This window comes from Haliotis asinina, chromosome 1, assembly GCF_037392515.1.
Source record: "Haliotis asinina isolate JCU_RB_2024 chromosome 1, JCU_Hal_asi_v2, whole genome shotgun sequence".
Lineage (NCBI taxonomy): Eukaryota > Metazoa > Mollusca > Gastropoda > Lepetellida > Haliotidae > Haliotis > Haliotis asinina.
The window spans coordinates 10,052,721-10,065,888 of record NC_090280.1 but is presented as its reverse complement, the minus strand read 5'-3'; the positions used below and the strand labels follow the sequence as shown (position 1 = coordinate 10,065,888).

The following is a 13,168-nucleotide window of genomic DNA, read 5'->3' as shown; positions in this document are numbered from 1 at the left end:
TGAATACATATTAAACAAGACGTTGCATATTTTACCATGAATGCCTCTTTTCAATACAGAGTACCATAGTTATTGTCTATTGACAGAATCAAACGCTTTTTGGAAATCGGCCAACAGGCAGTAAAAACGACCATTAGTCTTTGTAAGATACTTTTGTACCAAGCATTGTAAAACAAATATGTTGTCCAAAGTGCTGTAACCAGCTCTAAACCCTGCTTGTGATTCAGGAAGCTGTTCATACAAAGAACAAAACCGAGTTAGTCTCTTCTTAAAAATAAATGTAAATACTTTACTCATAATATCGGCAAGTGTCATGCCTCTATAATTATTAATTTCTGAGACTTTTCCTTTTTTGTGCAATGGTACCACTAATCCCTTGGCCCATTCTACAGGAAATTTACCACTAGTAAGTATAATATTAAATAACACATGAAAATATCTCAGGTGTAACGGCATCAGGTCCAGGCGCCTTCCCTACTCTTAGATTGTCAATAGCCCGAAAAATTTCGTCGTTCGATATTTCTCTGTATAATATGTGATTAATGTTATCATTATTACAAGCACTGCAAGTTGCACCATCATGTTCTTTCACAAACGGATCAGCTTTATTAAGATGATCTGGATCGATATCAGTATTTATGGTATTGAATACAGTTCCAAAATATGACACCCACTCAGCCGCTGATATAGAATGTGATATGCTGCCTTTTGGATTTGTGAGTTGTTTAATATGACTCCAAAATGTTCTGGAATTACAGCAGCTGCTAGACAATATGTTAACCTGTTCCTCCTCGTGTCGATCTTTCTTCACACGACATAGGTGACGATACGAGTTTCTTAATATACAAAATTCAGTCCAATATAAGGAAATGCTACTTTTCCTAAACATATCCAAGTTAGAGTATTTAAGCTGTTTCAAATATCTACACTCCTGGTCATACCAGCCACTCTACAGGGCTGATAAGACAACCCTCCACGGACTCTCATACCACACTGTTCCGCACTACGAGTTATGCAGGAAGTCAGTTTAGAGACAGCGTTGTCTACGCTCTTTACAACATCACTTGTAAAGTCATCAATACCATAGGATGACAGTTCACATATAAGTCTATCTGCATAATCGTTTACCTTTTCATCATTCCATTTAAGTTTAAGAATAGGAATTTCCTCATTGTCTTTCACGTCAACTTTATCACAATGAGTTTTCGTTCGAAAGGTCAGTACTATCGACAGATGGTCCGATTCACATCGGGTATCAACCTGAAAGTCATGAGCTATATCAAACAAATCCGAGGAACACAGGCAATAATCAACAAGGCTGGTGCCAGTGGCAGTATAACACGTCATATCACCGTTAGGGTCAGATTCACATCGGCCATTCATCATATGAACATTAAATGAACAACAGAGGTCTATTAAATCTGTTCCATTAGAATTAACAACACTATCTTTGCTTTTACTAGGTGTTTGAAAACTGTCAGAGATGTATTCCATATCTTCGAGAATCGCGATGTATTTATCATCATCTCGCAGAATATAGTCTCTCAGGTTCCCAGTTCTCGCATTCGGATCACCCATGATGATATACTGTGTATCCGAAACATCAATGTCGGATAAACACGACAATAAACAATGTTCCAGATAGTCTAATCCTTTCAGCACTCTTGGATCACTCTTTAATGATAAATGTACTGGATGAATGTAAACACAACCAAAAAAAATGTTGTGTGATGTTCCACAAAGCTTTTTATCAAATAGTATGAAAATACAGTCAACAAAACTATTCCAAACATGAATTACATGCTTACTTATAGATGGATGAACACATAGAGCAGTGCCCCCTCTACTGTTAAATTCTCTTTGGTTAATAAACACGTCATAGTGTGGAAAGTGGAAAGGTTGATTTTATCTCATGAATGTTTACATTGTTCCAGATTTCAACAAATCCAATTATGTCGAAACGTAGACAATATCTAAAGAAATCGTCATCAATTAGTTTAGTTTTTAGTCCACAAACATTCCAAGCAATAAATTTGGACTCGGAGCTAGAGTCTAAAACAGGTGAACACTGGGCCCGGCCACCCCGCTAGTCGGTCACGTGACTCGTGGTTTCACGTGCACTCGCTTCTCGGTCGATACCCGGCTTGCGTCCTCGTTTTAACGTGGCAATAACATCTGACATCATATCATAAGAGTAAACATTGTCTTCAACATAACTTGTCAAAACGATGTTGTGCTTTAAGTTCATTCTCACGTGCTTTTATCAAGAATGGGATCAGATTTTTACGCTTTTGTCTCACAGACAGAGAAAAATCCTCCGTAATGTACATACCGCTTTTAGAATCTTTCAGAATCTTTGACGCTTTGAAAATAGAATGTTTGTCTTTGTCGTCGCCGATTTTCGCTATAATCGCCTTACCCTTCATGATGCGGTGTGCTCTCTGAATATTGATATTCTGCAGCTTCATATCCTCCGTTAGAATCTTCTGCACAATACCTTCACAATCTGCCCTGGTCTCACCGGGTGTTGATCTCGGAACTCCATGAAATATAACGTTACATCTCCGGGATTGATTTTCCAAATAGTCGAGCCTCTCATCCATGGACTTGATGAGTCCCTCCAACTCCAGGTTCTCCTCCTCTAAAGCCAGACACCGGATATCAGTTTCGCATACTTGTTCTGACATGCTTTTCAGATTGTCTTCAATAGCGTTCAGTTTGTCAATAACGTCGGCATGTGACAACTGCACACTGTCAGTCTAACTGGACAAGCTGCGGACTTCATCTACCAAGTTCTGTAAAAGTTTTTCGCTGTTTTGTGAAGTCAATTTCATCTGTTTTTCGGCACCTTTTGATCCTGATGTTGACGACCTTGTCAAAACACCGTCATTTGTCTCCGGTCCGGGTTTTGTCTCCACTCCTCCAATAAACAACAACATCAGGATTAGGTTGAGAACAACAAACAGTGTCTGGATCCCACCTGACACGTAATAACGGGGTATACGGCCACAGGTAGCTCTCACACCTTTTCTCGTCAGTATTCTCATAATGACTGGAGCAAACATACCAATGGATGTCCGAAACTGTTCCAGAGATACACCCATTGTACCGTGTTTGGTTTAAAGATACTTTGAATGAGTTTAATACGTATAATTTAACAACTACCTGTCAGCAGTCACTCTGCCGACCTATCGATCCGCCATGTTGTCAAAGTCCGGTTGCTACTTCTGTGATAGTAATTTTCAGTGTAAGTTGGTCAGTGGAAATGAGTGAGTGAGTGAGAGAGGCGGGTGAGTCGAATTAATCGATCGCTTGCTCGGACCATCCCTGGCTTACGTCCAGTCACTTCCAGGACTGAACGGAACCAGCTGAGGGTGCACAACGACCTGAAATACGTCCAAATTTGCTTCAACGTCACCAACAGACACTTCTTCCTTGGTGCAGACAGAATCGGAAGCAGATGAGACGATGAGTCGAGATTCCATCTGGCTGGGAAAGGTTGAGGAGAGGGAAAGGTGAACGGTCTTCTTGCGCGTGCATTGCTCATCATTGACAGCTTACAGTGCTGGTAATCTGACATGACTTGCGATTAGGAGATAAACAGCGCGGGAATATTTCATTTGAAATCTCCGGCTAACATCGTCGGTCCCAAATGTATTCCCGGGCTTCAAATACTAAATAACACCCGGAAATTGGCCAACAGATGATGTGTATCGACACTGTAAACAAAACAAATAAGCCAATGGGTTTTACTGTCTGCAATCCTTTACATCACGTACGGGTACAGGGGTGAAGTGTCATCAGCTGGCCATTTCATCTGGTTCCCATTGTAGCATCTGGAGTTGCACATTTGTGACGTCATTCTGACTTTACGTCACAATATGATTTGAATGACATCAAAACTATGGATGACGCAACATAACAATGGGTGACCTTTTTGAATTTATCTTCCCTACACCAATCCGCTAGGTGCGCTGATCCTGACGGTCCATCCTTACACTGGCGTGAGCGATGTGAGCCGTACATGTTACCATTACACTTAGAGACAGTTAACCAGTATTGCCTTCACCTTCACCGGCAACGTTCACGCCGGTGCATGGGCAGAATACATTTTCCGTTTCACGATGATATATCAAGTGTTATTTCCTAAAATATTTATTCAATGCGTGTATGGTACACCTGGGATAGACATGACTGCTTACTTGGCAAGTATGAATCGAGAAATGGCTGTTCGAAGCGAGGCGGTGGAATCGATTTTATATCATCTAAAACATATATTTGATAACAGACACATTTTCTGTGTTAATCCCTAACAAACAGACATAGCCTAAAATATTCTTTAAGAACTGTTGAATGAAAATCAGAAAGTTAGATAGTTAAAGTTAGTAAATTGTCAAATTGAAATACTTTGTCAACTTAATGTTACGAAAACATATGAAATATATTTCTATCATACGCATCCGTTTGATCGGTCAGAATTATATGTTGTTCGTTGGGGGAAATATCTGTAAATTATTGTTTATATGACTGTTTATAACTTTAAGTGGTGTTAAACGTTTGTAAGAAATGAACCAATAAATTTACATATATAACATGACTCACAATACTGACTGGTGGACATATTTTTCAAGGAGGAAATATTATATACATCAAGCTATGATGACTGGTGTTTCTGATGCAACCGACTAACTGCTTGGATAATTGGTGTATGACACTTGTATACATGTAAACATAAAAATATACAGTAGTGTCAGAATTTAAAAAAACAAAATGGATTCAGACAGAGACCATCGGTATATGGTCCCTGATTCAGACGAGTGAGGAATTGCTGCTCAAAACATAAAATATATGTTTCTAAGTAACTAGTACATTCTATACAGCATTTTCCAATTATCAGGAATGTGTAATAATCACAAGTTCTCGAACTTCCAAGGGATGCTCGTTCGCTGGAGGTGTAGCCCCGATTTTTTAACATTGAGTCGGTGGTTGTATAGGAACTCTTTGTAAGATTTTAATGTGGAAATAGTTAAAGAATTACCGTTGGGAACAACATAAAGGCTGAAAAAAGAATTTTCATTACTTCACCGATGCTCGAGACTTGCTCTGTCTCGCGCTCTGTCGTAGGGAATGCCGTGACAAAATATCGACTTTTCATAGCGTTTTCCCTGTTTTCTTCTATCGTGTCAATTCATACTGCATTTGGAAATTAAACAACGGATGCCTTTCTAAACTAAAAGTCAAAATAAAACATGCGTCAGTTAACGGCTTTTCGTTGTAAACGAATTTTTTTGCAGTTAATGTGAACACGGCAACGCATAAGCTGGGTTCTGTCTTCACATGTAGCAAGTAGTGTAGCTGCGCACATTGATTCGGGAACCAGACCGGAAGCGAGAAGTTGGACCGCCGCTTATATCATTTTAAACGTAGAGTTGTCGCTCCTCGCAACAAAAAGTTCTTCCAGTGTTTGCGATGTTTCTACGTGTCAATACGCAGCGAACAGTCTTGCAATTTCCTGAAGTCAAATCCCATTTGATCATGTTTTTCAACCGATCAGATTACAGAACACAGTGACTCTTGGTTTACAATACAGGGATGAGATACCGTTTATTCAAGGACAGAGATGTAACTTCACGTTTCAGTAAGATAACAACATTTCCAAAGCTTTTGTCAATCGCTCATCGCCGTCCATGCGTGATGTCTGCATCAATGCCAATGGTCGGCACACGATACTGAATTTGTGAACTGATGTTTGATTTTACGTGTCTTCAAGGGGTTGTCAGGATTAAATCACACATATCTCGATGTTATCAACTTAAACACTGGTTAAAGAAAACACCACAAATGATGTTTTTACATTATACTAAAGTGGCATAAAATAGATAATCCACACTTAATGTACTGGAATGACATACGGAGGTGATCAATCAAATCTAGAAACTGAATCAGAAAGCAGTTTCTTGTTTGCATTTTTTCACAAAGTTCGTCACTTTAGGGTAAATACTAATAAAAACTTCATACGGAAATTGTTTTCTATCGTTATGTTTAAAGAAATGTTTCCTGATGTATTCGTAATTTAATTATTACAGACGCACAATGCGACCCGTGTGGATATGCTTACTTTATGCTGGAGTTTTGTACTGCTGTATGAATTATAACTACACTCAAGCGGCAGGTAAGCAATGCTAACCTGATTTTACTTACATAGCGTCCCTCCATGTCTGTTCAGTCTATTCTCTTCAACACACAGAAATGTGAACTGTCTGCTGTTCTTGTATTCCTGCTTACAGTTATATAAACACTGCTTTCTTTCTCTTTTCCTGTTACACATGATGATGATTATATCAGATCAGATTGGATAATAGAGGTCCATCTATTTAATTACAGCGATCAAGTCGTTTGACAAAAATGTTTTATCGTGTCCATCTGTGTCTGTGTCATCTTGTAGGACCTATATCCTAGTCCTAACTAAACAAGAGATATCATATTTGATATTGGAAATTGTATTGGTTTGGCGTCCATTGCAATATTTCAGCTGATTAATAACATGTCTCTATTTAAGCTACTGCAGGCGTCTATGCTCGCCTTGGAGGACCTGTGACTGTGATCTGGGCGATGTCTCCTATCAAGGAGTTCATCGTGAAGAAGGACTACAGGGTGCTGTTTCAGATAACTGGAAACAATAAAGTGACGATTACTGATAGGGAACTGAGAACCAGGATTAACGTCAACACAGTGTCCTACACACGTGGAACCTTCAGTTTCCATCTGCATAACGTCACCTCCTCTGCTGTTACGTGGACTCCCCATTTCCTCCTTACAGACGAGTCAGAAAATCAAACTGTGGAGGAAGACTATACGTTGTTGGTGAGTACCTGTACAAAGGTGTGATATTGTAATCCGCATGTGAGCTTATTGTGCATGTATGTTTTCAAGTCAAACTTTGTGTGGTTGCTGATTTTGGTTTCATGAAGCATCACTTACGTGCTTGTCGGTTTCAGGTGTGTAGCTGTTTCATAATATTGAGTACACATTCACCCCCACTTGGTAACCATTCGATCCATTGCCTATACTTTTAGTGACTGAAATAAAGTGCTGAAATGTTAGGCGATATTGCCAGCAAGTAGGCCATATTCATCCTGGTGACAGCACTTTATAAATCTTACTTGCTATTTTAAAAGTGAACACTCCTTCATACACTGGCACTTGATGTAAAATGCATTGTTGCACGTAGTACGGTACACAAGTATTCCAGTATCTTAACGGCATTGCTTGTAGACATCCTTAATGACTGAGAAGAGGCCAAACACATTAAATGGCACCGGTAGTCCCTTGGATAGTTTAAAACAGGGTATTGATGAATCAAGCGTTGTTTGTCAGTGTTGTTAACGTACCATTACAGAAGTAACATTTGTTTTTGTCAACGCGTGTGTATGTAAAGCCCCACCGATGGTCGTTTAGCGTCTGTAATACATTGTGCAAACACAAGAATAGATTTTTTAAATAGATTTTATGCATTGCACTGCAGATTTCCAAGACCACTCCATACTATTTCAAGGGGAACACAATGGGACAATGAACATAGCATGCAACTATAGAATAAGGATCCACCCGGAGAGCACCCCGACTATGTTCGTAGAGTGGAGAGAGAACGATGTCCGAATGTACAGCAGCGAGAGGAACCACATGACGTCTTCAGAGACGTGGACACGTGTGTATGATGGGAGGCAGATAAACCACACCAGCACCTTAATCATACGCAATGGCTGGCAGGAAAAGAGCAGATACAAATGCCGGGCGGGAGTCCAGAAGATTCATTCTGTGTGGAGTGCACAGGTTTCCCCTATACGTGAGTAGTTTCCTCTCAAACGGCCATGCTTCATCTTGTTCCAAAAATATGAGTGAGTGAGCGAGTTAAGATTTACAGTCACATCGGCAATATTTCCGCCATATCGTGATTAACATTAGTTTAAAATTCACCTTAAATACATGTAACTTATAAAACCCCTGCCAACAAAAGACTAGATTAGAACTTGTTAGTAAAATTAAAATATTCTAAATACAGATGACATTACAGTACATAAAAACAGACTACGGTGTGCCAACAACTGAAGGTCGATCAGCTTATTGGTGACCATGTGGACTTAAGAATATGAGTGAGTGAGTTTAGTTTCACGCCGCACTTAGCAATATTCCAGCTATATGACGGTTAAGAGTATGAAGACACCAACCTAACGCATCATCAATGCCGCTGTCAATGTACATTTTGCGTTGCACATTATTCATGGTTAATCTTGCGGCGTGCACATGAATATAGGAGGGAAGTGACTGCCGTCAGTTACTTTTGCTATAATCCAGCCTGGACCCGATAATCCAGGGATCAAAGGCATGAGCATCAGTCTACGCAATTGCAGCAACTTGTGTCAACCAAGTCAGCGAACTTGAGCAATGAATCCCTCTAGTCGCCTCTTACATCCGACCTGGGTTGCTAAGGATCAGTTGTAACCAAGATCTTCACGGGTTATTACCACATGGGTTTAACCTGGTGTGGGACCCAGGCTGACATGTGTGCATGACGTGTATGGTCAATAGGGAGGCTGCAGAATGTGTATCAGAACTGAGTCATTATACGACCCCATCTGAAGTGCATTTTCAAGATTGACCTACAATACAAATGTGCACAAGGTATGATATACGTTTCAGGTTGGTCTGATGACAACACGAACTTCACCGTGGTGCCAGAAGGAGATGATGCCATGATGACATGGAGGATGCCCTCACTAGACAGCGAGTCCTACATCACGTCTCCCTTGGGTCCATATCTGATGTGGAAGCTGTCTGATACGTGGAATGTCGGGGACACCTACATCTCTCGACTTGAGATCAGGGGAACTCGTCCTTCATCTGAATCTGCCATTGTACGTATACTGCTTCACAATGTCACCGGACGTGATGCAGGCAAATACCTCTGTACCAGCGGAAATCATCTCTATCCCCAGTGTGGACACACTCTCATTGTCTCACGTAAGTACACTTATATACTTATTAATGATCAGTCTTTTTCTAAAATTGAAGATAATTGAGTCAGTTATGATTTGACAATATTTCAGCCATATTATACGTTCATATTAATCAAGGTAAAATGTGAAAACCTGTCAACGAAAGACAGTAGACACTTTGTTTATCACATAGTTCGATTTCCAAAGTATCCCGTTTGTACCGAAGAATTGTTTCTATGCCCATCAATTGCAGAATTGAAAGTATGTGGTATATTCACCTGGTTGTCCAGTTGCTGGAGACCAATAGCCCATTTTACATTGTAAAATCAAAAATCGTGTTCTACTTTCAAAAATATGTGCTAGCTAGTATTCACTATTCTTGTGATATTCTTGATATATATAGTCCTTCGACGGCGGATCATTTAACTACTTGTATTTATTGTGCATGTAAAACTTTACTCGTCACTTAATGGATGAAAGATTGCCGAGGTGACGTTACATTTTAACTGACGCATTCGCTCACCTAGGCGGCATGGTTCCTACAAACCACAGGATCACCGGAACAACCAAACATCACCACCAAGTTCCATCTGAACCAGGAAGCAACTTTGACATGTTCCTCCATGTCCAGAAGTCTTCCCCAGGATCACAACCTGGCCATGTCTTATAGCTGGAAAAGGAACAACATCCGGTTAACAAATGGAGGAAAGTATAAGATGTCTGGCCCTGCCTTGACAATAGCTGATTTCGAAGAAGACGACACAGGGACGTATTCATGTCAGAGCAATGAAGATGGTGGACATGTGTCAGGATGGAGCAGCGAGTTTGTCCTCCCAGTGAAGCGAAGTCTGTATACTTCCATGCTTTGACCTTCATATGATTTCCTATAGTCGCAACATATGTCATATTTAGGATTTCAGTTCCTCAGTAAAGTACAAATTCTAGTACTTTTTTTGTTGAGTCCCATACGGGATTCGAACCCGCACCCTCGTATGGAAATTAGTGCTATAGAACAAAGCTATAGAAAAATATGGTTAAAGGTCACATGCGACCCACAAAAATACATAATTAAAACACAGTTATCACTTATTCATGATATATAACATAAGGAAGATTTTACATTGACTGGTTCATATGCCGATACGCAGAATGCTCATTGTGTGTATATAGAGATGATCGGTTTGATTGGCATTTCAGACACACGGTGAGTAATAAGAAAGTTTTTGTATGGATAAGAACTTATTTTATTGTATATGATGTTACGTTTTCACCCGATACGGTCATACATTACACGAGCCATAAATTAATGTATTTTGTTTATGGTGTATAGCCTGATAGGTGTTAAGTTCAAATTGCATGTGGTCAGTGATTGACGTTGTGTGTTGCATATTGTGATTAGCAGACAGACAGGCAGTTGACATTGAGTTTTGTCAGTGACAGAGACAGCATGTCATTTCAGTTTTTGCGCTGAGCAATTTTTTAGCAATGAAATTAATATTTCTAATGCTACATTTTCTTGAAAACTTGGTTTGCAAATCTGCAGGTATGAGACCAGATTATATTTATTACTGTAGACCCAAGATGCTTGTAATCACAAGAAACATTCTTGTTCCCCAACTTCGATACTAGTGATAGTCCTTGTACGCTGCAGTCGCCTTACCAGTCCCAGTCGCGCGAACCTAATCACTGCGCATGAGCTATGGGCGCAGCGCAGCACCGCCAATGAAACCACTTTCCTAAAGTATTGAATCATTTGAAATCCGATTTCATCGCATTATTTTTGAAATTCATATGTTGAATTTGCATTTTTGATAATTTGTGTCTGTAAGTCCATACCGAAAGGTATCACAATGTGCAAACGTGTGTTTTGAGCTGCATGTGACCTTTTAGTGCGACATTCTGGCAGTGTTTTTCATTCACTATCAACGCTCTGTTGTCTGAGTTTCTGATTATTGTGACACTAAGTATGACAACCCAATTCGATTCCCATTAGTTGATGGTTTTATCTAAAATCTGCAAATCGTCAACAATAATAACAGTACCTCGCCTTTTCCAGTCTAGGTACCCTGCTCAAAGAGCACAATGTGATCAATATAGGTCAATATATCAATAAGGTCTCTGTTAGGTGCTGAAAGGTTAATAGTCGCACAGCTTATTTCACAAACTACTGCTGTAGAGTAGTGGTCTATGTTATCTGTGACGACATACAAGCTGACGAATTGTCTCCGCACCTTTTCCGTGATCGATGAGTTTCAAGTTTCCAGCAGCAAATTCAGACTGGCTTCGTGATGTATGTAGTCCATTTAACATTACAGTCAGGTGACCTTTTGTTGCTTTTGTGATTTATATGGCGTAACATGTACAATGTTCTCCCCTAAAATTTATATTCAAAGTAAGTGGACACCTCACTGCATGTTTTGTATAAAATGAATTATAACAACCCCCATCCATTGCGTCTCTGAAGAATGTTTAATATCACGATGAATCATACACGGTTCTTAAGAATTTATAATAATTTCTCTTGCAGATGTTCCGTTTCCGACCATATCTGCCATTAGTTTTATCATTGGCTGTTCAATAGAGGTTATTGCCCTTCTTACAATTGCTGCTATCGTTCTCCATGCCCGGAAAACTAACAGGTAAGATTCGACAAGCAATTCATCACTGCGATCACTGTTTTTGTGGGCTTAGAAATAGTCATCTGGTGATTATATCCTGAACCTCCGTGTGGTATACGGCGATCAGCCTTTCAGTGTTGTGTTTGTCTATTCGACAAAGTTCACTATGTCTGGATAGCTGATATAACTGCAACATATCAAGTCATAATACAGATTAATAGGAGGAGACTGTCAACATAGTTTTTGCTTCTATTGCAAATTACTGCAATCTAAGGTACGGCCTGTTTACTCGTTCCAAGTATGTCTTGAGGAAGCGTGCTATTGAACTGTCTTAGATATGAAAATCTAAAATGTACATGCCCACTAGCTGCTTTGAATCAGTAATGTAGGCGTGCAAATATTGCAGTGTAACCCTGCATTATGTGTTGCTTGATGAGTGAGTGAGTATGGTGTTTTTCCGCTTTTAGCAATGTGCCAGCAATGGACTTCACGTATTGTCCCAATGTACATTCGGCATTTTGTAAAAACATGCTGTGCTGTCAAAACACTTAAAATCATACCATTCTTTGACCTGATAAAGTATTTGTTTAGTGGCATCCCACAAAAATATGACTTATTAAACATATATTTATCCCAGGTTTCGTGACTGTTACATAACCCCTACCGACAACACAAACGCATCCCTCTACCAAGTGACTGATCGAGACTATGATGTTATTGGGGTTACGTATCTGCCACATCGGCACTCACCTGTTTCAGGTAACAAGGACTGTCAACACTCTTCATGTGGAGTTCCAGTGACGCCCCACATGCTACCCCGAGACATGACCTATTATGACGTCATTGATGATATGACAGCTGGAAGACAGAAGGGAGATGCTACCTGTAGTTCCGGATATCAAGAAATCAGGTTGTCAACTCCCGATCTGGAACATCTAACAAGCACACAATATCATGGAAATGTGGATTATTGTGACTTAGAACCTGGTGCAAAGTGAGAATATAGGGTGGATAGAGCTAATTAGAGAAATACTGTTTCTGAAGTAAATAGAATAGACTGAATGTACATTACCAACAAATAGTCGTGGTGTAAAGGCAATTCTGTTGCTTCCACTTGCTTTTCCTGGTGAAGACATACAGGGACAGATCATCTAGACCAGACACAGACTAGCAGCCAACAGGAGATTATGAAAGGTTCCCAGGGTCAGTCAAAGGGCAGGGAGAAACACTTGTGCGGAAACAGGTGTCAAATGAAGAAATTATCAGAGATAAGTAGGTCAGTGAGTAAATGAGTTTAGTTTTACGTCGCACTCAGCAATATCCAAGCTATATGGCGGTGGTCTGTAAATAATCGAGTCTGGACCAGACTAGCCAGTGATGAACAGTAGGAACATCGATCTGCGCAATTGGGAACCGATGACACTTGTCAACTAAGTCAGCGGGCCTGACCCCCCGATCTCCTTAGTCGCCTGTACGACAAGCACAGTCGCCTTTTATGGCAAGCGTGGGTTGCTGAAGGCCTATTCCACCCAGGACCTTCACGGGTTGATACTG

The 13,168-nt window shown here is 40.1% G+C and overlaps 1 pseudogene; it reads left to right on the top strand.

The window, feature by feature from the left end:
* The first annotated feature begins 6,093 nt into the window (after positions 1 to 6,093).
* LOC137290449 (uncharacterized) lies at positions 6,094 to 12,612 on the top strand (annotated as a pseudogene).
* Positions 12,613 to 13,168: the final 556 nt, after the last annotated feature.